The sequence below is a fragment of the Thermobia domestica genome, chromosome 2 (genome assembly GCF_964235325.1).
Source record: "Thermobia domestica chromosome 2, izTheDome1.hap1.1, whole genome shotgun sequence".
Taxonomy (NCBI): Eukaryota; Metazoa; Arthropoda; class Insecta; order Zygentoma; family Lepismatidae; genus Thermobia; species Thermobia domestica.
This window is the reverse complement of record NC_137455.1, coordinates 160,149,371-160,172,958: the sequence shown is the minus strand read 5'-3', so window position 1 is coordinate 160,172,958 and position 23,588 is coordinate 160,149,371. Positions and strand designations below refer to the sequence as shown.

The 23,588-nt window shown below is 37.3% G+C and overlaps 1 long non-coding RNA gene across 1 annotated transcript; it reads left to right on the top strand.

Moving 5' to 3' along the window:
- Positions 1-872: 872 nt before the first annotated feature.
- LOC145679759 (uncharacterized) lies at positions 873-17,566 on the top strand. The gene is made up of 3 exons (XR_014130524.1): positions 873-979; positions 13,629-13,767; positions 17,430-17,566. It is a non-coding gene; the product is annotated as an uncharacterized LOC145679759 (long non-coding RNA).
- The last annotated feature ends 6,022 nt before the right edge of the window (positions 17,567-23,588 follow it).

Genomic DNA, 23,588 nt, shown 5'->3' with positions numbered 1-23,588 from the left:
TGATTCTCGATGGTAGGTACTGTGGTTTGAGAAATGAAATGAATTGAAATGAAATCTTTCAGTTTAACGTCCCATACTTATGTCCGCTAGGGTAAGGGAGACGATGATCAAAGTAAGTGAATGATGATGGAAGAATTGATGGAATGAGAATGTTGGAGGGAAAGGAGTACCCCGAGAAAATCCACGCACACGATGTTGCCCACCCCAAACTTACTTGGTCGAGGATCGAACAAGGGACCTCACGCCACAGAGATAAGGATCTACCACTGAGCCACCGTGCTTTCTAATGTGGTTTGAATGAAAGCTACGGATCTACGTCTAATATAGCCTAGTAGCCTCGGTGCTGTATCTTTGAAAATGAAATGAAATCTTTAAGTTTAACGTCCCACGGTTATGCCGGTTAGGCTAAAGGAGACGGTGATAATGAGAAATGAGTGAAATGGTGGAATGAAGAAAGTGGGAGGAAACGGGAGAACCCCGAGAAAACCCACGAGCACGGTGTTTGTCCACCACAAAGTCCACACGGCGCGAGCTGGGATCGAACCAGGGACCCCAAGCACCGGAGGTGAACGCTCTACCAATGAGACACCGCGCCGCCTGCTGTATCTTTCCATGTATATCTTGTGTACTAACAACCCAGTCCCACAACAGAAAAAATACGTGGGTATTGAAAGGTTTAAAAAACAACAGAGAAAACAAGTAATATATCAGTGTCTGCTATCAGTTGCTTAACGTAAAAAGCATTTTTTTTTTTTTATTTCCATTGCCCAATAGTAAAATTGCCCGTAGGGGTTACTAACTAGTGGATCCTTTTCATTGGTAGCATTAGCGGGCGGGTTGTCATTATTTTTGTAATACCCAGAATTCAGTAGCATAGAAGCGACTTAGCTTCGTCTTGGCTTGACATTTGATGTGCAAAATTAGTATAAGAAGGAGAGTGGAAGCATTTTTGATCGTGGTCACTCACCTAGGATTTCAAGTAAGTTGGTTTTCCTGCACTAGAAGATCTACTACTTTACATTTCAATTAGTTTTGTTTTACTTTCACCTCAGTGCTGCGAGATTCCGTAAGCTCGTTTGTTTTTTATTTACGTAAATGTATGAAGGTATGTTTATAGAAGTAGCAGTTTGTGTAGACTACGTTAATCTTTCTTTTCTTTTCTTTTTTTTTTTTTAAAGTTTAATGTCCCACGATTATGCACTGGGGCTGAGGGAGACTGATTATGAAATGAATGATTATGTTGGAATAACGAAAGTGGGAGGAAACGAGAGAACTCTGTGGAAAAAAGGGCCATGGTGTTTGTTCATCACAAAGCACTTGGGAACAGTGTAGACCTATTTATTCCGTTAAGCCCCAATAGCTCTTCAACTTTGACAGTAATTACGGGGAAGGTTCTAGAATGCTGGTGCGCATATATAAGTAAAGAGAGTTGGTACCCAGGATGGTTACTTTCTTCATCAAAGCTCAATATTCAATTCACATAGTAATGCCAAGTGAGCGATAGCGAGTCAAGATTACTTAGTAGTCAGGGTGATTATTTTACTACGATTGAGTGGTTCTATTAAAAAGGAAAAAAAAAAAAAAAAAAACTGGCATAATTACGTATAAATATATTTTGGTTAGGTTTGCTTAATTTTCGTTCACTGGTAAGAGTGCACTTTGAGCAGAACAAGTGATTTTGGGTATCTTTTAGTTTCTCCCCCAATCCTGCAAATATAAGATCTCCAGTGTTACTTACTAAGGGAAATATAACTGAGCGAGTGACAGCAAGCGAACGGGGTTAGACACCCCGCAGGGCTCGGTTTAGTATTGGTTCCTATGAATGTTCTGTTTAAAGTGCATTTTTACCGGTTCACTTACATAGTAGGTCTGGACCGACGGAGTTTATGGTACTTAACCTTGGAACAAGGATTGAACAGGGAGTAATTCCTCACGTCAGAAGTGACCACACTACCACTGAGCCACCGTGGTCCGAGCTCTCATTTCATAACTTAAATATCATACAATATTGACTGTTGGATTAAGTCATTTGAAATCTTGGAGCATTTTGAAATTACTCAAAGGTGTATATAGGTTGCATAAAATATTTTTTCTTTACGTAAGCAATCGAAAAAAATGTCCTATGTTGGTTGAGGAACGTATCTTCACATAGAGTAGTATAACACGGTCATGTCCGTAGCTAGGATGTAGGCCAGGAGAGAGGGCTTGAGAACCCTTTTTGACCATCTTCAGGCCTTCTTGAAACTTTCAGCTTATTGGTATGTATATATGAAAGTAAAATGAGCTCAAATTAGCTTCCACAAAAAATTAACTCATTCCCTTGCCTTAGTAGTTTGAAATATTAGAAATTAGTAATATAATTTTGAATAGTTAGTGATATGCGATGGTTCTAGCTTATGACGAACTGGTTCCTTGAAATCTCTGGTTAGTTCATATTTGGTCTAGAAAACATAATTTTCAAAATTAAAACATGTTTTCATTGTTTTGGATACATAAATTTGGAATTTAGGTATACATTCCTCCCCTCCCATCTGCGTTAACTTGATATGGAGAGTTGGCGTGTTTGCTATTTGTATTTGTCTTGGCACTTGATTTGGTTACTAAACCATAGTTGAAAGCCATGGGTATGCACGCAAGCCGCCACGAGAGTCTGCAACGGACGTTAAAGCAAATGCCTGACATGGGTTCGAATGCCAGGCAGTTTAATTTCACCTTTCACAGTGAGACTATTGTAGGATTGGACTGGGTTCATATTCTGTGCTTGGTAAAAACGTAAAACAACTGAATTTTAACTTGGACAGATGCTATAGATGTTATGAGACAGAGCATGTTATATATCGATAAGTAATAGTAAAGATATAATGTGGTTACTGACAGCAACGTGAAGACCACATAGTAGTTGGTAACTGTATTTTCATTGTTTTACGAGTGGTGGTTCACGGTATGATAACCAGATTTGATCAATCAAGTACTTGTATTACATTTTATTACGTTACAAGCAGTGGCGGATCTAGCCCGGGTCCGGGGGCGCTAGGCCCCCCAGTTTTTTGAGTGACAGATATAATTTAAGGTATTATTAATATTTCTTTCAAAGTGTATAGTAAACTCATGATATACCTACCATAGTCTGGGTTCTGCCCCCCCCCCCCCAGTTTTTACCTTCTAGATCAGACTCTGGTTACAAGCGGGACGTAAAACTGAAAGATGTTTTACTTTGTTTCCATGCGTTTTCTTTATAGCTGTGCCCAACCTGGGCTAATGCGCCTGCCTGCATTCCCTAATGTCACGAAGATAATTGGGTCTACTTCTTTAGTTGGTATAGTTTAAGGGCACCGTCATAAAAATCGTTCCGTGATATTGGTGTGTCCCAGTGGCGTATTTACGATTTTGTTCGGGAGGGGCTTTGTTAACTTTCGGGGGGGGGGCTTTGCCTGGAAATGTGAAAATTCTGCAAGATATTTCATTTACTTTACTAAGTAAGATTTCGGGGAGGGCTTAAGCCCGGAAGCCACCCCCCTAAATACGCCACTGGTGTGCACAGTTCACGATTTCAGATAAACTGCGTTAAATAGCATACTATATACCCTGTTGGCATTTAGAATAAGATTCCTTCTCAATTCTTTACACTAATTTGATTTCTACTATACATTAAATATATTGTTACTTTGTATTTTAGTAGTCTTCCCCACTGGTCTAGTGATTTCCGTGTGGCCTTGCTAAACGTGGCCCCTCGTCCGATTCTCGGTGGGAGAGTGGAAACAAATTACTTCCATAAACGCGTTCACTTCTATTAATTGTCAGTCTCTTTTGGCCTAAGGTCGTAGCTGTGCGACATGAAAAAAGAAAAATAATTTTTAATTCCCTAGTTTTGGTTTTGTGTAGGTCTACTTGCTGGAGTTGAGACCTTCAACGGAACAGTAAGTTATAGAATTTATAACTAGTTTAATCAGTCAGAAATTATTCCGGTTCCTTGAGATTCATTCGGTTATTAGTTTTTCTTCATAGTATTGTTTCACTATTTCTAGAAGGAATTAGGTATTAACAAAGCAACTAATACGCAAAAACTCGCTATGCTAGGCTTTGATTCACTTGAATTATTTCTCCTATTCCGTTTGTGTTTTGATCCCCAGTTGCGCACATTCTAGTGTTTTGTTTTGAGGCCAGGCCCGTAAGTAGAGGGGGAGGCTAGTGGGCAACTGCCCCCTAAACTTTTCATGGCCCCTCCAGACCTCAATACAGAAAACACAATTTAGATATTTGTAAGAGAAGTTTTGATGACTTGCCCCCCTAATATATTCATGGTCCCTCTAAACATATGTGGCTGGTTTCGGGCCTGCTTGAGACTACGTTTACCCTGTTGTATCCAGGTGGGAAGTGCAGTAACTCGAAGGGTTCAAATGAAGCTTCTTACGAGAGGGTGACTTTTCTAGATATACAATCAAAGCTATTTATATCTCAGTGATGCAATACGAGGGTTGCACTGAAAGTTTCGGGAAAATGATAGAACGCAAGAACATGAAAGTGCATTTTTTTTATTGCTTTTGAAAGTACTCCCCATGAATAGCAGTGCATTTTCATGCGATAGAACCAAATCTTGAAACAGGTATGCCACTCCGAGGTTGGTATCTGTGAAACCTGCAGTTTGTATGTCTCGATGGCTTCTTCTGGAGGTGCAAAAGCGCTTCCCACGCAACATGTTCTTTATTGTTGGGAACAAAAAGAAATCACTGGGAACTAAATCAGGGAAATAAGCCGGATGTCATGACTTCGCTTTCCTGGTCCAGAAAATCATTTGTGGCAGCTGCTGTGTGCGAGCTCGTATAGTCGTGTGCAGAATGATACGACGGTTGAACTGTTTGCTCACATTCAGTACTTCTGATAGACATATGGTTGTGTACCATTCTGCATTGACTGTTCTGCAATTCTCCAATGGTACAGTTGCAATATGACCTGATTTACCAAAAACTTATGCAATCGTTTGTTTGGAGGCACAGTGTGCATGAACAACTTTGATTGGTTTAGGTTCTCGCGGAACACCCACACAGCAGATTGTCGCTTTGTTTCCGGTTCGTACGTATATATCCAAGTTTCATTACCTGCTCCAATGTTAAACACCGAATTAGATGATCCAGACTTGAACAGTTTCGTTATAACTTTGCACCACTTTACACGGGCGTCTTTTGTGCGCGACTTAAATTGTGTGGGATCCAACGAGTGCAAAGTTTTTTTACACGTAAATAATAGTGCAATATTATTTGTATTTGGCTCATTACAATGCCTAAGATTTCCTGAATTTCGCGATAAGTCACATGCCAATCAGTGTTCATAATTTCACGAACAGCAGCAACGTTTTTGGGCACAATGACTGTCGATGGACTACCTGCACAATCTCCATCAGTCAGGCTGAGCTGACCACACGTGAATTCCTGAAACCACCTGTAAATTGTCTGAGATGGGGCTTCATCAGGAAAAGTAACAGTTATCTGATGAACACATTGTTGTTGTGTTAACCCTTGCCAAATATCGTAATAAATCATAATACGAAAATGCTCTCTCATCAGGTCAATTTTTGTTCACGATCACCTCACTTCAAACTAGTGCCCTGCAACGACAAAGATTGAGAGTTATAGAGTTATATACGGTTTATCTTTAGAGTGAACACTATTAAATTACTTGGAGAGGGGAAATCTTCCTCATCCTCCCGTTCATTCGAATCTTCTGGAAGCTCATGTGGTGCGTATTCCACGTTAAAGATCTAGAACCAAGTCTCAGATAGCCTCGGACCTGAATTGGATGCTAAACTTCGAACCAACCACGCTTGTGTAATGACTTGTGGTTTATTAATTGCGAAAGATTGGTAATGTAATGTAATTATAATGTACAATATATGTATTTTCTCTGTTAAATCATGGGTCGCGCTGGCTCAGTGGTAGAGCGCTCACCTCTGGTGCTTGGGGTCCCGGGTTCGATCCCAGCCCCGCCAAGTGAACTTTGTGGTGGACAAACACCGTGTGCGTGGGTTTTCTCGGGGTTCTCCCATTTCCTCCCACTTACTTCATTCCACCATTTAATTCATTGCTAATCATCAGCGTCTCCCTTAGCCTAACCGGCATAACTGTGGGACGTAAAACTCAAAGGTTTCATTTCATTTTTTCTTAATCTCTTGCACCGACCGACCGATCTCGATCAAATTTCCAACGTAGATGCGGTTCTGGCCTGGGAGTGTTTTTAGCTATTTACTTTGACAGTAGAACTTAGGGGAGGGGGAGGAGGGGGACAGAAAAAATAAATGACTTAATTTACTTTGAAGTGTAAAAGTGCGAGCGTTTTCTTCTCTCTCTCTCTCTCTCTCTCTCTCTCTCTCTCTCTCTTCACTCCTCCAGTCTCCTCTCACTTTTAGGGCCGCGGTGGCTCAGTGGTAGAGCGTTCACCTCTGGTGCTTGGGGTCCCGGATTCGATCCTAGCCCCGCCAAGTGAACCTTGTGGTGGACAAACACCGTGTGCGTGGGTTTTCTCGGGGTTCTCCCATTTCCTCCCACTTACTTCATTCCACCATTTCATTCATTTCTCATAATCACCGTCTCCTTTAGCCTAACCGGCATAACCGTGGGACGTAAAACTCAAAGATTTCATTTCATTTTTTCCTCTCACTTTGATTTCATGATTTCGCACTCTGATGAAAAGTATTAAATACCGCCAGGAAAAGTACTAATATATAACCTCTCTTTTAGGCGCCCCTCCAACCACGCGCCCGGGACACGTGCTTTGCTTGCTCGCCCATAGCTGCGGCTCTGTGAGCTACATAAGTAACATACAATGCTTACGTAATACTTTGGGTAATAAGTACTATTAAGAAAGGAAGAATTGCATTTTTTTAACTTTGGGAAAGAAGCTACTATGGGATTAAAGATAAGGTAGGAAAGGCTACACATTCCAGTCTATGCTTTCACCCAGCAGACATATTGTTTGGAACCAAAAAAAATGTGACTTTTGGAATCTTGTACTTAGGTTCACAGCGGAAGCGACGAAATAACTTGAATCATCCATTGTAGCTCTCCCCGCAACCAGTTTCTAAAATGTTGGCAATAAGTTTGCGAAACGAGAGGTGACGACTCCAATTTTGGGTGAAAAGTCGCTATAAGAAATAATCGAGAAATTCATTGTCTATAAGCATTGTAAAAGTTGTAGATGTAAACTAAACAATATGTTCTACTCACTGGCGCAAATCCCGGGGGGGGGGGGGGATGACGGATACATGTCCCCTCCAATCTTGGAACTGAGGGGGACTTCTCCCAAATAATCCGATTTGAAATGTGTTTTTTGGGAGAAATTTGATGATTTTTGTCCGATTGCTACAAAGGAACGTGAGATAAAATAGATGTCCCCCAGAATAAGCCTCAAATCTGCAGCCTCCTAACGCTAAAGACAACTCTGATCCTCCACAACATTGTTTTTCAACTTCATAAGTATTTTGGACATCGCCAAAAAAAGTATGGTAACGGTCTTACCCTCTCCCCCCCCCCCCCAATGTTGAAGACAGATTTGCGCCGCTGGTTCTATTCACATCTTTGTAAACAGAGCGCAACCAATCCTTCAATTCAGGGATCATTTCAGGTTGTTTCGAGTACTTTTGTTCATGTTGTGGTCAAAATAGTTCCGAAATAATTAACACTACAGTACTTACGTTAAGCAATTTTTTGTAAAAGAAAACGTGCAGAATAATTAAAAGACCCCAGAGGACAAATATAACAAACACCTTCTTCGCCTTTATTCACGCATCTATAGCTAATCTTGTTGTTATCGGTAATGATGTATTACGTGTCTCTCAACGGAAACTCTGCGAACTAAAGGACATCAAGTTTGTAGTTATTCTTCGTTAGAGGGCAAGGGTAACATAACAATGCAGGATTGTGGAGTAGTGAGTACGCTGTACAGGGCCGGCGCTAGCAGTTTTGCCGCCCTGGGCGGTACTTTCAAATGCCGCCCCTTTAATCCACAAACCTTATTTTGACAGAAGACATTCAGATATTAAGAAAAAGTAAGATACCATATTTAAAAACATGTATGAAAAGGAAAAGTAAACAAAAAATTGAACTGCCTCTCTCGAATGCTTTAATATTTAAACGACTCCATACATGACACAATATTCAGTATGCTCGATTTTGCTGTACGTGATATACAGCAGGGCATACAGTTTTTTTTTTTTTTTAATGTATGCTTTAGTTCGACTAAGAATTTTAATTTTTAAGCTTATTTTATATCAAAAGGTGTTTCCAATAGAGTATGGAGCAAAAAGATAATATAGTGAGTCAAATATTACGGCAAAAGTAAGTAATTAGCTTAAGACTTATAATGTACTAAAACACAATAGAAATACACAATTTAACATAGTTTAATTGAAAAAACTCTTCTTGTTTTGGTATGAGCAAATTCCTTTATCACATTCGCGTAATCCAATGTTTCAGCCAATTGATGTTCCATTGATATCATCACTAGAGCACTTAAACGTGTTTGAGATATGGAAGAATGTAGATAGTTTTTAATAAGCTTAGAGTAAGTTTCGAAAAATTTCTTTCTCAACTTGCCACGGTTACTGGTAAGATAAACCAAATCATAACTGCAACACTGACATAGGGAGCAAAGTCATATTTCTTGATTAATTTTAGTCTCTTTTGATGAACTTTTAGGCTTAATTATAGCGGTTAATAGTTTCAGTTCGTCTTTCAAATCACGGGTTAATATCTTTCGATTCTTCGCGTATTAAAATGCAGGCACTTTTCAGACAAAAGTTCAGGTGGCATATCGTTCAGATTATTTATATCGTAAAGAAAATCGAAATACTCGCTGTGATGTTTAAATTGCCCAAACCTTTCTCTTAAATCTAACACAATCACGTCTAGAAGTTTGTAATAAAAATCGATCTTGTATCTTGTTTGTGGATCTTCAATAGCTTCATCTTCTGCCTTCTATTGAAACTGTCTCTTCTTTCGACTTCGAGCTTGCACTGTATTGCCTATCCATGGATCATCCATATCTAATGCTGATGCCAACTCCATCGCATCAATTAAGCAAGGTTGAAACTTTGCATCATTTCTGCTCCTCTGAAAGTTCTCAGATTTGTTTTAAAGAAACCCTACTGGATCAAACACACTTTTGTTTACTATGTTTATGTGGAGTGAAAAGTCATACCACATAACGAGTGAGTAAAGAAAGTAAAGCCACGCAGGTGGTTTGCTATACACAGAACATCATGGGCGATCATTCTATTATATTGTCGTTACTTATTTGAAGTAAGGTATCATAAGCCTCTATTTGATATCTAAGTGAAGTCAGAGCATCAACTCGACTCTCCCATCTTGTGGTGCTGAATGGTTTTAAAGTGAGGCTGCTAATAGGTTCCTTTAGTATGGCCCAACGTTGAACTGACGCAGAAAAGAAGTCAGAAACTTTTTTTTAACTATACAAAAAAAAAAAAAAAAAAAAATGAAACGGTGGACTTGAGATGTTGTGGCTACATCGTTAACGATAAAGTTTAGTAAAGAAACATGTAAATCTTGAGAATTTATTTTTTCTTTTCATATTGGAACTATTGTCATATCTTTGGCCCTTCATATCTTCGATAGAAGTTCATTTCTTTTAGCCGTTTAATTATTACTTCTGTCAGTTCTAGCTAGACCAGTGATGTCTTTTACTGGTACGAAACCAAGAAAGTGTTCGCAAATTTTTGTAAGCCATTCTCCATTATTGTATGTGATTTGTACAAAACGAACGATCCTTTGTACCAGAAATATCTGGTGTACAGTCTAGCACTATAGTATAATATGTTGCAGCTCTCAACAAAAACAGTATTTTACTTTCAATTTACTCACTAAGAATAGGAATTTAAAAAATTTTGGACATCTTTTCCTCAGTAATGGTCGCATTTATTTTGCCCTCCCATGGTTCTTTTAATGTGTTCGGCCATGATTTGTATTGCTTAAATATAAAAACAATTATATATATATTTATATATATTGTTGATAAGACATGATAATGAACAATTTGTAAATTGGTTAAAAACTCGCTGCTAAAACCTAAATGTCTCTAGGTGCTGTAGGCTAGAACCGCCTGTCTCAAGTGGGAGTGTACCTTTTGCGTACTTGGAGTGGAGCGTTAGAATATTGCTGAATAGAAAAAAATATATAAGACACTTGACAATCTTACCCGCTCTAGCTAAAAATCTTATCTACGCTGCTGCAAGGGAAATCTTGAACGAGATACCTGTGGCTAGTAGTTTGATAATTGAAAATGAGGGGGAATGCTTTGAATTTCCTGAATCTGAGTGAAGTAAGTTTAAATTACATTCTCAGGGAACACAATTTTATTTTTCCATGTGGGCCTATTACGAAGCATTATATTTTAATAATATTCTTTTCTTTTTCAAATTTTGCCGCCCACTAGACGTGCCGCCCTGGGCGGTGGCACGGCTCGATCCCCCCTCGCGCCGGCCCTGACGCTGTATTTCCAAACTCTTCATCACTTGCGCTGATTAAAACAAACAAACAGAAAAAACTGTTTTGAACTAATAATGCTTCTCTACAGATGAACATTTTGTTTGCAGCAAAAAGTCGCTAAATGTGTAAGTAGGTAAATCGTCATTTAAAAATCACCCAAAAAAGTCTCCAATCGGAATTTTTTTTGTCGCTATCGTAGGGCGACCATACGTCCCGTTTTGACCGAGACAGTCCCGTTTTAGGGGCGTGTCGCGGCCGTTCCGTCAGTAGATGGAAAAAAGTAGTATTCGTCCCGTTTTATGTAAATGAAAGAAGTAAATAACAAACCCAATACCTTTACTCCTTTTAAAAGTATAAATAATAACAAAGCGGCAAAAATTGAACTGAAATTCCCTATATTAAACATACTCTATAGTTCGCAGTACTGCTCGAAAGGCAGCAGAGGTTTTAGCAGTTGGTTGTGTGTTGAACAAATTTCAACGTGTCTTTCCTTTTTGATAAGTACCCGCTCTGTAACAAAGAGAGAGAGGAGGAAATCTGATATCAAGGCACTGATAAGAACAAAGGTAGATCTAAAAGTCTAGGGTTGCAAGAACCTGTCCCGTTTTTAACTGAAAATTTTATGGTCAACCTACGCTATCGTTGAGGTCGAATTCCCCTTATTTAGCGACTTTACCCAAAATTGGCAACATTGACCCCCACCGAACAACACCCCGTTATCTTTAGCCTAGCCAGTATAATAGTGGGACGTAAAACTTAAAGATTTCATTTCGAACAACACTCCCAGAAACCTATTGTTATACCATTCCCAAAACACCCTTTTGTACAGTTCTCCCTATTCGAAAAAAATTGTAAATAGCAGTGTTCATAGATAAATATGGAACTCAATTTTCCTGAATTTTCCAGGTTTTCCAGGTATTAATTTTGCAATTTCCAGGTCTAGTGAAAGAAACTAATAGTACGAGAACACATAAATTTTAAGAATACTATATTTATATATTTGAGAATGGCCACCCTTCTCCCCAATGAACGATTGCAATTAAATATTGAGTCACAAGAAAATAAATAATTAAAATAAATAAAATTTAAGTTGAAAAATATTAAGTTGAGAAGCCTACTAAGGGAATTATATAATACTTTTGTTCCATACTTGAATACATTCAAAATATACAAAAAATATTGGCTTGGGGAAGAAAAAAGGGCCCGCGAGATTTTAACTGATTCTTGTAGTACTCGACGACAGAAATAGATTACTGAAAGAATTTTCAAAATCGGCACAGGCAAACATGAAGAAAATCGCATTTTCAGGTACCGGTTCAAAATGGGAAGAAAAAAGGACCGCGAGATTTTAACTGATTCTTGTAGTACTCGACGAGAGAAATCGATTAGTGAAGGAATGTTCAAAATCGGCGCAGGCAAGCATGAAGAAAATCGCATTTTCATGTACCGGTTCAAAATGGGGAAGAAAAAAGGGCCCGCGAGATTTTAACTGATTCTTGAAGTACTCGACGACAGAAATAGATTACTGAAAGAATTTTCAAAATCGGCACAGGCAAACATGAAGAAAATCGCATTTTCAGGTACCGGTTCAAAATGAGAAGAAAAAAGGACCGCGAGATTTTAACTGATTCTTGTAGTACTCGACGAGAGAAATCGATTAGTGAAGGAATGTTCAAAATCGGCGCAGGCAAGCATGAAGAAAATCGCATTTTCAGGTACCGGTTCAAAATGGGAAGAAAAAAGGGCCCGCGAGATTTTAACTGATTCTTGTAGTACTCGACGAGAGAAATCGATTAGTGAAGGGATGTTCAAAATCGGCGCAGGCAAGCATGAAGAAAATCGCATTTTCATGTACCGGTTCAAAATGGGGAAGAAAAAAGGGCCCGCGAGATTTTAACTGATTCTTGTAGTACTCGACGGGAGAAATCGATTAGTGAAGGAATTTTCAAAATCGGCGCAGGCAAACATGGAGTAAATGGCATTTTCATGTACCGGTTCAAAATGGGGAAGGAACAAGGTCCCGCGAGTTTGAACCGCTACGATGTATGTTCACGAATGTGCCCGTCTTCTCAAATTTAGTTAATTACTGTGACACTGAAACATGTGACACAGAGTCACATTGTGGATGACTCTGCAATCGGCAACCACTGCACATATACTCCTCCTGCCCCACAGTTTGATTATTTCGATCCATTCCTCACGTGCTAACGGCATGGTTCAACATCTGCAAGAAAGAGGTAAATGTAACGTTCAATTGGCAATAGCTTTTCACCAAATTAAGCTGCATGAAATCTGATTGCATATTTGACATACTGAGAAAATTCTAGCCCGTGGCCATATGTATCACATATCCCACCAGTTCATAAAAATTTTGAACACAAAATTACGGTCGTCCGTGTGACGTACTCCCAAAAGGCCTAATGTGTATCACCCACCTCACATTCAATGAAACCACATCCGTGTAGAATTTAGAAAGGAACTTCTTATGATGTATACAGGATGTCTCAAACGTTCCCTGACATAGGTTCCCTGACGACAAAATGTAAGAGGAAAAACATCTCGAAATATGACGTTTTCAATCTAAAGTGAACACTTTTTTAAAAAATCGGACAAGATGAATGTGCTGTATACTCTTTATGCACCCAATTTTAAATGAAAATGCAACGTTGTCATTTACCTGGACCCACGACATAAGTGAATGAAGTTACTGTTTGAAACGGGGGCTGGCCATCGACATGTTAGCGTAAAAGACAGTAACTTCACTCACTTCTGTTGTGGATCCAGGTAAATGGCAACGTTGCATTTTCATTTCACATTGGGCGCATAGAGAGTGTACAGCGCAAACGGGCCATCCGATTTTAAAAATTCCTTCACTTTAGATTGAAAACATCATAATTGGATATGCTTTTCCCTCCTACATTCTGTTGTAACTCTGATAATAACAGTTACCCTATGTCAGGGGACTTTTGAGACACCCTGTATACCTTATTTAATGTATGTTTGATGTCACTATAACTGTAGTATAATTTAGTTTGTTTAAATTTACAATTTAATACAAGTAGATTCGGATTTACATGCGTAGGATTTTGTATGCATCTAACTAATGAATTCTTTTTTTATTTATGCTTAACTTAGGTGACTTGGCTTTGGACTGCAACTGATTATTGTAACCCATTATTGCTTGAGAAGAAACAAGATATCCGAATCTTCATTTGGAGAAATCAAAGTCTATTGGAAAGCTGGGGATTACAATCATTAATTTCTACATTTCAAGGTGCGTAGTAAATTATATATTGTGTTTATTGTTAAATTACTATTATTGGGTTTAGAATCAATGAAGCACTTCATGATATTTTATGGGGATCAAGATGGGTGCCGGATAGATAAGTATTTGAGCGTCAGGCTCTTATTTCTTTTCAATTTAATATTTAATCAATGATTATTTTTCTCCCTCATTATTCCACCAAATCGTATTCCAAGATCATATATCCATTTTTGTTCGATATATCCATATTTTTTAACATTATCTCTTTCATATTTCTATATTTTCGATTTTTGATATTGTTTATATTTCGATATTGCTGTATTTTTCGATATTTCTTTGGTGGACTTTGTGGTGGACAAACACCTTGCTCGTGGGTTTTCTCGGGGTTCTCCCGTTTCCTCCCACTTTCTTCATTCCACCATTTCACTCATTTCTCATTATCACCGTCTCCTTATCCTAACCGGCATAACCGTGGGACGTTAAACTTAGATTTCATTTTTTATTAATCTCAGCATTTTATAGTGTATTCTTAAGCTTAAGGTGATGTATAATTAAATTTTGAATTCAGTTAACTTATTTTGTTTCTCAGATTGTTTTTAAAATGTATGTACAAACGTTGATGTTCATTCTCGAGAGTTTAAAGTGACGTATAGTTATTAAACATAGTATTTAATATTGTACTCAACGTGGAAGTGATATACAGTTAACTTTTGAATTTAGTTAACATTTTTCTTTCTGAAATTGCTTTAAAAAGTATGTAAAAACGTTTTTATTTTCTTTCTTGAGTGCTAAAAGTGATGCAAAGTTATTAAGCTTACTACGTTATATTGTATTCTCAACCCTAAACTGATACACAGTGCGTTTTTGAATAAATTGTCAAGTTATTTGAGTGATGAACACTGGTAGAAAATCCTGACTACTACTGGAACATTGTGATTTTAAGGTGACGACTACTGGTGCAAGGATTTTAAAATATTGTTTTTCCTTCAAGGGCTACTCCTTTTTGAATTCTGACTACATGGTCACTATAGGAAGGATCAGTGAGTCTTTCCAACTATGGTACAGCTCCGACAGATTCACGATGCTCAGAGAAGAGACAAAATAGTATGTTTTCAAACTTAAAGTGAGAACCACTGGCGTTTTTACCTTGCTATGCAAAAGTGAGTAAGTACTCCAATGGGGTTCCAATGCGGTACCTAATTTCTGCATTTTAGATATATGGAAATATATCTAAAATGTAAAGAACTGATTTTTTTTTTGGGGGGAATAAACTATAGGTATGTGGGGCTTGCATACTTGACGCTACAATTCGGAAATTGAATTAAAATATGACTAACGGCTATCAAGATGTTGTCAAATAAAGGGAGGACCAACACAGTTAAGGGGTTTTCGTGTTAGATGCTAAAATTTCCGAAATCGGTCATGGAAAGTTAATAAACACCAGTAGCAATTTCATCTTAAAGTAATTAGATATCTTCATGGGGTGTTAGAACATCATGGAGTCTACCAAAATTAAATTTTAAAAGCTTTTGAAAATATAATCTGACATTTGTAAACAGTATTTGAAATATGTATTTACCCAAAACTTCCAGCTAGTACATCTAACATCTGGAGAAACACTGTGAAATAAAAGCTTGAAATTTCGGAAACAATTATTGGTCGCAACAAAATTAAATAAGATGGTACTTCTATGGGTTAAATGAGTACCTCAGTACAATTTCGATCGAAAGATTAGTTCAGTCCTAGGTTTTCTTCAGGCAATTCCAAGGGTTCATCGAGCTGTGCAAAAGAATGAAAATTCGCTGTCAATATCTAAGATAGTAACTAAGATATAAGGAATTATATATTTTATGACGTAAAAATAGATATCTTTATGGATTTGTACTTTTGGGTCTTTCCTATAAGAAAAAAATTCAGAAAACTACTGTATATACCTTAATAGACAATTCAGTGGGCGGGGACACAGTAGCTTAGTGGTAGGGTATTTAACTAATCTTTTTTTTTTGCAGAAACTATTGGAGTATTCACTTAACCCATAGAAATACGATCATACTTAACTCCCTATTTAATTTTAAAATTAAATAAAAGGAAATATTTCAGTGTAGCGACCCACGATTATGCATTTTAGTCTCAGGGAGATTATGATTAAAGCAAGTGAATGTTGTTGACAGAATTGATGGAATGCAAAGGTGGGAGGAAAGAGAGTACCCCGAGAAAACCCACGAATACGATGTCCACTACAAACTGACTTGGCCGTGGATCGAACCAAGAACCCAATACACCAGAGGTAAGCACTCTACCACTAAGCCACTGTGCCCCGCCCATTTAATTGTCTATTAAGGTATATACGGTTGTTTTCTGAAATTTCTTCTTCTTACAGCAAATACTCAAAAGTACAAATCCATGTGGGTCTCTATTTTTACGACGTCATAAAATACATAATTCCTTATATCTCGCTTACTATATTAGATATTGACAAAAAATGTTCACTTTATTTCAGAGCCCGATGAACGCTTGGAATTGTCCAAAGAAAATTTAGAGCTGAATTAATCTTTCGATCGAAATTGTACTGACGAGTCTGAGGTACTCACTTAACCCATATAAGTACCATCTTATTTAACTTTTGTTAGGATTAATAATTGTTTTCTGAAATTTCAAGATGGTGTATGGTGTCTCTCTAGCTGCTAGATGTACTAGCTGGAAGTTTTAGGTAAATACATATTTCTAATACGGTACTCTTTACAAATGTCAAAATATATTTTCCAAAACTTTTAAAATTTAATCTTGGTAGACCCCATGATGTTCTTAAACTCCATGGAAATACCTAATTATTTTAAGATGAAATTGATACTGATTGATGCTTATTAACTTTCCATGACCGGTTTCGGAAATTTTACCACCTAACACGAAAACCCCATAACTGTATGGATCCTCTCTTTATTTGACAATATCTTGATAGTCATATTTTAATTAATTTTCTAAATTGTACTGTCTAATATGCAAGCTCCACGTACCTATGGTGTCGCTTTTTATTTCATCATATTTCGGTAACTGTTAGGCGTACCGACTTGCGGTTTCGGTAAACACACACCTCTAACGTTATTTAAAACGTTATTAAGACATATTTTAGAATATTTAGAAATGAGTTCTGCGAATATCATGACACCCGAAAACCCCCATCAGGGCGTGTGTGTAGTGTATTTAATTGAAACTACTTTTGAGGTTGTTGTAAGCCCTCGTAATTACGTTTCCAAAACTGCACCACCTAGTACGCAAACCCCACACTTCTATGGTGTCGCTCTTTATTTTCCCATATCTCAATATCCCTAAGGCTTACCGAGTTGAGGTTTTCGGTAAACAAATGTCAGTTCCCTACATTTTAGAGACATAAATTTCCACATATCTAAAAAATACAGACATTAGATACCCCATGGTACCTCGAACACCATTGGGGTACCCACTTACTTTTGAATAGTAATACATTTTGAGTTGTTGTTCAGCATCAATAAACACTTCATAGTTTTTCTACGTGCAACCCAAAAGTCCATACCTGACCGAACAGATTTTGTCCATTTAATCTCAAAAATGTTAAGATACTTTGTATTGTTAAGTACAACCAAGTTAAGCACACTGAATTTAATATTTTAAATATTTTCTGATTTTTGTTTCAGGTATTTCGTGCATCAAAACAAAACCAGGATTCTGCTTGGAAGACAGTGAAAAGAAGCAGTGTAGGTTGTGGCTAAAAGTACGTTCTTTCTGAAGACAGACCCAATTGTATTTACATTCTTTTGTACGAATATATAACCTAATAAAAATACTGTACTACAAATTATTATTTCTTTCTTCCATAAATTAGAATAAAATATTATCTCTGTTTAAAGAAAATGTTAGTGTTAAGTCATTTCAACTCTTTTTCTCTGTAATAAGAATATTATCCCTCGCAATATTTTTTATCTTTGTGCTATTACGATTGGATGAAGTAAAATTCTATACGAAGCACTATTATTTCAGACATGCATTAAGAACTAATGTATTGTTCTGTATGTAAGGCAATGTGTATACTGAACATGTCTAGCGAAGTTGTTTTAATATAGAATCTATAACTCAGCTTTTCAGTAGTCAACTTTATTGGGAATCCGAAGAAAGAAGTATATATATATTAAAAAAAAACGTTGGACTTACCAACGTATGTGTTCGAATTCTGGACTAATCCAAATTATCCAGAGAAATCATTATATATTTCTTTGTTGATATTTCAGATGTGTCCTTTATCCAAGTCATATGAAACGGAGACTTCATACATCGCTATACTTTGTATGAACTATGTTCCGTATTTACTTAATCACTTTGTAACTTTCTCTAGGGTTGACAAGGCCGCAGGTGTCAATCGAACAGTTTAGTGTTTCACTCATGTCACCTTGTGACTAAGGTACGTCCTGTCGGTATATATATGGTACTGGGTTCAATTAGCGATAAAATACATTTTTAGCATTAAACAAATGTAAAAATCTACACGAAATGAGATACCATGATCTCTGACTTACGGATAACACCAAGCAACTAATGGTACTGAGTGTGATTGAGTTTACTATCTGGCTAAAATCAGTGTTCCTTTAGCTATACTTCTTTTCGTGCTCTGAATTGCAAAGATTGAAATAACCGTTTTAAATTATTGCATATATATCTTCTGAGTAATTCTGAGAATCATTGCTCTTTCTTTAAGCAATGTATGAGACTGTTAAACTGCTCGTTGCTTAAAATGTTGCACTAAGAAGGATGCATCCCGGAAAGTCCAAATTTGCAGAATGTCTAGAGCAGGGAAGGATAAATCTGTTTAGTCGATGGCTGCACAACGTTGTCACAGCGAATACAGCGGACGGTTAAGAATATTCTGCACTTACTATTAGGTATCTGCCTGGGAACTTTGGTGCAGCTACCCAGTCTCCTTCTTGGTGTCGCATTTTTAATGGCGAGTACTGAGTAGGAATCATCTTGTGAGCGAACACGTTTTCGGCTGTCAGCATACTTTTAATTATTGCGATATTAAAAAAAAAACAAAAAAACATACCTGTTAATTAAAATGTACAGAGAAGTTATTTCTGGAAAATTCTATTCAGGCCTCTTGTGGTAACAACTGCACTTTAGAAGAAGATACTATTAAGGAAAAGAATGAGGTAAAATAATCTTTATATCGTACAAGCAATGGATGATAACAGCTTAATAAATGATTGTACGTAAATCTTGTTTGAGTTTGAATATAGGATTGTATATGGCTGTGCATTTTGCATTATTATTGAAGTGCTGCAACTAACTAACTGCAAACCATATGATAAATTCTTACAGTAATATATCACATATTGATTTACTCTGTATGAAAACGAAAATAGTTTAACATATGGTTAACCTTCTTTGTGCCCATAATTTTAAAATTAACGCTTGTGTCACTTTTCAACACTTGGCTTTGCAGTAGCTTTCCAACGAATTAGCAGGAAGCCCAAACTTACAGGACACCCTGCAGGTAAATACATTTCTTTTGACAGTTTCACTGCTCCAAACTAAGATTTGAAAAGTGTAGTATTGTTAATTTTATTATTATTGGCACAAAGGAGATCAACCATATTTTAAACTATTTTTGTTTCCATACAGAGAAAAACACTATGCGACAACATTACAGTAAGAATGTATCATGCATTTTGCAGTATGTTGTAGCACTTCAATAATGGTGCACTATACGTACAATCTAGATCCTGAATATGTCCAATCCATATATTACAACAAGGCAATACGTATGCGATACAGGTAAAATCCGTATATTTCATATGGACAATCTATAAGCTACATACATCCAATCCATACATTACATATGGCCAACCTGTACGGGACATACGTATAATCTATATGCTGCATGCAGACAGTCTATAAGCTACATATGTGCACTCTGTATGGTGCATACGGATATTCTGTATGCTGTATCGGGACAAGCTGTGTGCGACATAAGGAAAATCTGTATAATACATACGTACATTACGTATACTGTATCTAGTCGTACGTACGGGGCACAAGTACAATATAGATGCTGTCTTGGGGTTGAACGCAAGAAACATACGTATAATCTATATACTGCATACGTCCAATCCGTATATTACAAAAAGGCAATACGTATGCGACATACGTAAAATCCGTATACTTCAGACAAACAACCTATAAGCTACATACACCCAATCCATACATTACATATGGCCAACCTGTACGCGACGTACGTATCATCTATATGCTGCATGCAGACAGTCTGTAAGCTACATATGTGCACTCTGTATGGTGCATACGGATATTCTGTATGCTGTATCTGGACAAGCTGTGTGCGACATAAGGAAAATCTGTATAATACATACGTACATGACGCATACTGTATCTAGTCGTACGTACGGGGCACAAGTACAATATAGATGCTGTCTCGGGGTTGAACGCAAGAAACATACGTACATAGCGTATAATACATATTACTTGAAATTATGCTCTGTCCTGAGAGTCAGCGTGTGTCATCATTATTAACTAATATGCTGTATATGGTCCTGACGTCACAAAGCTAGATATCACCTCCGTATATACTTGTTACTGCAGATGACGTCACACGAATGACGTCATTGCACTTATGCAGACAGTGCGTATAATACATGCTTTCTCAGCTATACGTTTGCTGCAGGATGTTATTTACGGTTGTACGTTAAGTCCAGAAACTACAGGAATTACGAATGTAACCTACGTTTTTAAGTATGCCACCTACATTTTTTTTTCTCCGTGTACCTTATTTATTGGTGATCAATGAAATTATACCGAGAATTCACATTATTCTCAAAGTTTCGTTTTCTTCCTACGGCTCTTGTAGATACACTGCACCATCAAGCTTTTTTAAATCGCTCTCGCTAAATAGCAGCACTAATCAGAAGTAAAAACTCACAAGTTCCGTCCTATCTATAAAGATTCAAAGTATCTCCAGTTAATAGTATATATTTTCTTGATCTTGAGCCTGCAGCACTGCATTACGTTTATCATATCCAATGAATTCAACTGTCCTGATCCTTTTGTTTTACACATAATTTGAAATAGACAGTGAATTTACAAATTTTGGAGTAAAATTCGGATAAAACATTACGGAATAACTTTCAGATTAAGTTGATATACCTTTGAAATTTTTGTTGAAAACAATTACAAATAGTATATAAGTTACTGCTAGAAGTATGTGTGTCATTTGTTAGGAGTATGTACGTCACTGTTAGGAGTTTATGTCTCACTGTTAGGACTGTCATTATTAGAAGTTTGCGTAACACCATTAGAAGTATACGTGTAACCGTTAGGAATATGTGTGTCACTGTTAGGAGGTGTGTGTGACCATTAGGAGTGTATATCTCACTGTTAGGAGTGTCACTATTAGAAGTGTGCGCGACACTGTTAGAAGTATGAGTGTAACTTAGGAATATGTGTGTCGCTATTACGAATATGCGTTTCATTGTTAGGAGTTTGTGTGTTACCGTTAGGATATGTTTGTCAGCAGTGTGCAGATTAGGTATTTGGTATTTGGGGGATAAAATAAAGCCCAATAGGACAAAGCAGTCTGAGGCTGCAATAATTCAAAATAAGACAATGATGGTCTTCTACCTTCAACGTACACACAAACACACACACACATATGATTCTGTCAACAGTAATAAACAAGAAATTTATCCATACTATTATACAAATGAATAGAAGTGACTTTTCCCATCATAGCCCTGGTCATTCGTACTATAGAAGAGACTGTATATTCCACCTGTGCCCTCGGAAAATATGCGAACTATACTTCGGCTCCACCCCCGTCACCCTCTGGCGGATGAAACCCTCCCTTTCCGTAGGGAAAAGAAGTGAATGACCTCAGCTGTGTTGCAGATTTGTCATTCAGTCGCTTGGTCTTGACGTTGACGAGTGAAGATCGTAGGCTACTTAGAGTGGCTAATAAGACAGAGCATAGCGAAATCCGTAAAATAATTAATTGTGGCAACTCTTCCGCATCTAAGAATTGAAAGATGTCGGCCGCAGCAACTTGCCCCTCCTCTTCCGAGGGAGGTACGGGAAATCACATATCGACAGCAGCGCCAGAAGGGGCATAGTTGAAATAAAAAGGCTATAGAAGCGTGGATTTTGGATAGAGATCTCATTTTGTAACGAAATCAGGGGATAAGGTAGATTTTTAGAAATACCTAAGAGGGAGGTAAATGAAGAATTTTTTTTATTTGCCATGAATAATGTACTTCATGAATTTTTTTGCTTTGTTTTGTTTTGTTTATCATGAATAATGTACTTCCTGAATGCCTGAAGCTATGAAGACGAAACTCAGGATAAAAACTTCCATTAAAAGTAACTGAAATCGTACTCTTACATTTTGGAAAATTCCGCTCCTAAGAGGGGGGGAGGGAGAATTTCTATATTATTCAGATTTTCGATTCTTCATTCAGAAGAAAACGAGATATGAAATTCGGTGTATAAACGCTTCATTAAACATCGGCGAACACATGTTTTAAGTTTTCGAACGTTCATTTTTTAGAGAAGCAATTTCTACAATATTCAAGTTTCTGGTTTTATGATCATTAAACCATACTCTTCCCATGCGAAGAAGCGGCACTTCTGTTAGTTAAATCAAAAAACTAGCAACAAGTAAATTAACTAGCTATATATTGCCTGAGACACTTGCACCTAACCTTTACACATGTGTTTGAGTATACATTGAAAACGTCTCACATTGTTTATACGCGTGACTTCGTTATATGTACTTACGTTAATATCACGTTGTCATCTAAATTCACCTTTGAATTGACACTGGAAGGTCCCACAAGTTGTCGCCCAAATCTGATTGTGACATAGCACATCTGATAGAGCATCATAAGAAATGAAAATGAGCAAAATTTAAGGTGCTATGGACCAGAAGGATAGGAGCTACAGGGATTCAAAATTTGCATATCCAAAGAATTTTATCATGGAATTATGTACGTTTAAAGTAAATATCTTGAAAACCGTTAAAGCAATCAAAACAAAAGGTGCCCAATTTAATCAGAACAAAATTCCCTATTGAAAACCGCAAACACTGTTGCCATAAGTTAATCAGTGTTGCCAACTCAGTAGAAAATAATTTGTTTGAAATATCACCATATACAAGTGTGCACAGATTTAAAATGCACTATTATCACTAAACATAACGGTGAAGTGTAGTGGTAGAGTATTACATACTGTTGGAGCTACGTGTGCTGAAAATGTACAATGGAGAAGTAGTGGCAACAAAAGGTAATAAAGGAATGCATTAGCAAAAAGTGAAGGTTTTGCATTATACTTCTGTACCCCGGTGAATAAGCAGACAACTCGCGAAAATAAAATGATACACGCGAGGAAAGAAACACATGTTTTCTAATTCTGTAAACTGGTTCTCCAGATTATCTAATCAATATTTGGAAGAGTACTTTCTTGGTGTATGTCTTTCGTGTTAAGTGACATTCTTTTACTTTCTCTCCTACATACCATATGATTATGTTTGTCCACTGTAATATTACCATATTCACATTGGAGATATAATTATTTTATTACTACCTCATTTCGTATTTATTCGGTCCGGATAACCGTGTGGTCTAGAAGGCTAGACAACCGATTTACTAGGGATCGCGGGTTCCAATTCCGCCGCGGACATGTTTTTGTTATACTTTTCACCTTACATTTCATTGTTAACTTTCTCTTTCATAGTAGTTCGGATCCCACTTTATACGATAGATCCCGTCCTATATAGCTTCGCAGCTGACACAAGACGT